The following is a 5,000-nucleotide window of genomic DNA, read 5'->3' as shown; positions in this document are numbered from 1 at the left end:
GAAATTTCAGTATTATGATTTCAGTCAAATGAAATTTAGATCATATGAAGTAGATCCAAATATGGGTTTACTTCACAAAACCTAAATCTCATTTGAATTAATTTCATTTGACTGAGACCAAATCAGCTAATTTTCAAAATACTGAAAACTCATTTGACTGAATCTCATTTCACCAAAAGCTTACAATGCTAATTTCAAAAGACTAAATTTTAAACAATAGATATACACACTTACAACACTAATGACTACCTCTTTCCAGAAACTAAAAACTTACTTACCTTCTTAACAGAAACCAGGCAATATAAAACCAAACTTGGTGGGGGGCTGTGCCCCCTACACCCCCCTAACAATATATACTAACTCAAGGATTTCACTACAGTGAGGAAAAGGGCATATACCTTGTACTTGCCTTACAGTGCTCTACACACTGCCACTACTGCTGGGAACACACAACACATCCACCATATTACTTTAGATACTTCCAATCAAAATGCGAAGAGACATACCCACATTTTGAAACACTACAACACTACTTTCTACATGAATATCGGTATTCTGACAGTCAGCACTGTGAGTTACAAAAATTATTTTATCACAAACAAGTCACAGGTGAAAGGAAAACCACATCATGTCTATAGCTTACAATGCAATGAAATGAGGGTCAGTCAAATTAGTTTTCAGTATTTTGAAAAATTAGGGTGCAGCGGTAGCGTTTTCGCCTCACAGCAAGAGGCTCTCCCATTCGATTCTCAGCTGGAGTGTCTTCTGTGTGTAGTCTGCATGTCCTCCCTCCGGTTGAGTGGCATTCGAAAGACATGCATGAATGGGCATGCCTTCATTGAAGGCTGGGCATCGGGCTGGCACCTTGGCATCGTAAAAATCTACTGCCAATCATTAGCAGACCGGAGTTCCACTGTGGCAAACCCTAACCGGGAAAAGCCAGAAGAAGAAGGTGATTTGGTCTCAGTCAATTGAAATTCAGTCAAATGAGATTTAGGTTATGTGAAGTAGACCCATAAATAAATATATATATATATATATATATATATATATATATATATATTTATATATATATATATATATATATATATATATATATATATATTATATATATATATATATATATATATATATATATATATATATATATATATATATATATATATATATATATATATATATATATATATATATATATATATATATATATATATATATATATATATATATATGCATATACACGCATATGTGTGTGTGTGTGTGTGTGTGTGTGTGTGTGTGTGTGTGTGTGTATATATATATATATATATATATATTGTAACTGAGGTAGAACGTTGATCTACATGGATGGTTTTCAGGCTCAGCCGGAGTGAAAAAAATAAGAAACACACCTTACAAATTAACAATCACACATATTACATAATGCAGTAGGTTTGACCTTCTACCAAAGAAAGATGTGTATGACATTGGTCATCAGTTATGATTTAACAGCATATTATAAGTAAAGCACAGAGCATATGGAGACCATACAGAGGTTAATTTGTAAGTTAGTTGACAGGTCTGTTAGACAAGTTATAGCAAAACAGGTCTATGTGATGTTTCCTTTGTTCTGGCATTTGCATTTAGCTTGCTTAAAGAGGTATGCTTTTAACTTTCTAAAAGTGTGGGGGGGTGTACCTATCTGTTTAGGGATAGATTCCCAAGTTCTGAAGATCATAATAAAGAAAGTCTGTTTAGTTTGTTTTAGTTTGGTTAAGTGAGGTAAGCAGCTTAGGAGTGGAGGTGGAAAGAGTGACCTTAGGTTATATGGTGGTTGTCTGACAGCCTACAGGTAAGTAGGAAGAATTCCATAATAAGGAGGTTGAATATCATGAAGTCAAGGAGGAGGACAATTCTTTGAGGAATGGGTAGCCACTTGGCCTTAATAAAGGTGGTGCAGTGGTGTTCTGTCTTGGGGGAGAAAGTAATGAATCTACAGATGTTGATGGAGAAAGTTTGTAGTAAGGATATTTTTGAGGTGTTGGCAATTAGGGGAGTGAATATTGAGGGAGCAGGACACCCTTATCTAAAGCAGCCATAACTTGGGGTAACAAGAAGTATAAGAATTTGTTAGTCTCTTCACTTTAGCTTTTGTGATCTTGATGTGGTTTTGATTGAGTGTTGAGTCAAGCCAAACACCTAGTTACTTGTAAATTTGGGCATTTTCTAAAGTTTAGTTATTATTGTGTGTGACTGACCAATTAATTGGTGGAGTATTTTCTAAGTCATTGGAATGTTCCAAATTGTATTGTTTTTTTTGGGGGGGTGATCAAAAAGTTTGTGCTGGAGAAGCCAGTTAGCCAGTTAATGAGATTTGTGGTTTCTGTTTGAAGGAGGTCTGAGATGAGAGAAACTGATGGCAGTAGTTGAGAATAATGTGGGACGAGGTTGTACTGAGACATATCTGTCTCTAAGGAAGATTTTAAACCATTGTGTTACTTGTAGGCTGATACCTACAGCTAATAGGGAGTTTGGTAATAAAAAGTGACCTGCTGCATCAAAATTCATAGTTATGTCTATGAAAATTAACTTTGATGAGTCAGGCATTCTAGAGGTGCTTGAGTGGAATGAAGTCATGGTCTTTGCATAGTGAGGTAAATCATAGGTGGAGGCCTTCTCTTCCTGGAGATACAGCAGATGGGTTATCAGAATTTTGAAGGTGACCTTAGCAGTTATGGCCTTAAGAAGAAGGGTAGTGTGTCAATTAAGGTTTAATTTCAGAGGGGTGTTTTTGCTTGGTTTATATTATAACATCGAATTTTATAATGTTCGAATGTTATAATATCGAACCAGTAATGTCGAACACTGAAAACAGCGAAGGTGCAGGACACCGAATTCTTTCCCAGGGAAAGAATTCAGTGGGCCATTGCTGTGGCTTCGCTGTTTTCAGAGTTCGATATGTTGTAAAGTTAGGCAGTGTTATATAGTAACCTGACTCTCTGTGATTCTTTGCTACTATATATACACACACTCATATTGATATTGTTCATATTGTTTATTTTACACTATTTCATTTATTTAGTCATACTGTCTATTTTTAGATGCCTTAGATATATTCTGTCAATATGAGTTATACCCTATTGAGCTTTGACAAGCAACGTTTGGATGTACTTCTGGCTGTTTTTTATGTTGACATTACATATGTTTTTTCCTTCTAATATTTTTGACAGTTTGGATTACTTCAAGAGTACATAGGAATGTGACATATTATGTAATATACTGTGAACACGATTTATTTATAAACCTGGCATGAGGTCTTTACGATAGACACCCTTTCATAAAATATCCTGAAATTTAATATTTCTCTCATATCCAAGGTTTCGTTATTACGGACCCATCTTTTCTCCAAATAATATGTGCATTTATGGATATATAACAATCATATATTTCAGGATTTATTCTCCAGATGATTAATGTTGGGTCTTTATGTTTATGTTTATGTTTATGCTGAACTTAGTTAAACAGACCGCATAACGCAGATTGGAAAGTTAGTTGTGATAGCAGTTTTTTGACTGTTCCTATTGCCGCTAAACGACTTTATATAATGATCCGTCATGATATTTGTATTTTATTCACCAAGTGTGGTAAAGACTGCCATGTTACCCAGAGTGAAATCTTGCTGGTTAACATCCGCTGCACATGAAGGTATTGCAGTTGTTTCAGATTGGGATGGGAATGAAATACTGTCACTGTTTACAATTGTTGTTGGAATGCGTAACCTAAATTTTATATCAGTTACGATGCAGGACCTCCGTGATCGTCAGATTTGATGTTTCACATCTTATATGTTTTATATGCCTTAACATTTCTATGTACCAAGAGCACTTTGAGTGCTATAAGTTTTAAATGTTGCAAGTTTTAAATGTTGCAAGTTTTAAAAGTTTAAGTTTCGGTAATTGTTTTGATTGATTGATTGCACCAATTAACAAGCCCGCCAAAAATGTTTTTTATATATAAACAAGACTTTTTTGTATATGTAAGTTGATCTGAAGAAGCATAGCTTGGCTATGCGAAAGCGCTCATTTTTATCATTAAAAGCATTATATTTTTTGCTACAAACGGAGGTTTTCATTTATACGTGGTGACTCCTTCTGTTGCTTGATCTTAAATAAAACATATATGCAAGCAACCTGGTGAATAAGTGAATTACTGTAGGAACACAGTTAACAGGAATGGATTTTTCTCATCACCTTATGACAAGGAGGGAGTGTCTAAATTGCTTATAACATGTGCTCTAAACAGCAGAGTAACCAGTTCATGCCATTTTAGGATATGCTTTCTCCTTTTTAATTGTTTCTAGAGTGTTAACTGTGCAAAGCAAAAATGTCTGCTGCCAGCACTTCATATCAGAGATATAGAGGAAGAAAAAATAACACCAAAGACTTATTTGTTTTGCATATCTCTTATTGAATCTTGGGGGAAAAATCGCTGGTATTATTACCTCTGTTCTGTGCCAAAGACAGGGAGTATTTAAATCATAGGTATTTATACTTGCCAAATAATAGTTTCAGATAAAAACGAGCAGCCAAACTAAATGACAAATTAAAATAGTGACACTGTTACTGGAATCTTGTGGTCTTTACTCTCTGTTTGGTAATACTGAGTCCACCCTGAGGCCTTGCTCACACCCTGGTGACAGAGCCTTAACCTGCTTGCCTCCCCAAAGATCACTTGGCTGCAGTTTTAATCTTTCACACCTCAGTGGACCAGCATATGTAACATATCTGGCCAGTATGAAGCTTGGGTAGTACAGCTGTGTAACCCTGATACTCTTCTTATCCTAGAATTTTAATATTTATTCATTTATATATATGATGCGTGTGTTTGTGTATATCTGTATGTGTGTGGTGCGTGTGCGTGTGCGTGTGTGTGTGTGTGTGTGTGTGTGTGTGTGTGTGTGTGTATATATATATATATTTATGTATATATATATATATATATATGTATATATATATATATAT

Source organism: Protopterus annectens, chromosome 1.part0, assembly GCF_019279795.1.
Source record: "Protopterus annectens isolate FY-2018-M chromosome 1.part0, PAN1.0, whole genome shotgun sequence".
In the NCBI taxonomy this organism is placed as follows: Eukaryota; Metazoa; Chordata; order Ceratodontiformes; family Protopteridae; genus Protopterus; species Protopterus annectens.
Note: the sequence above shows the minus strand (reverse complement) of the source record.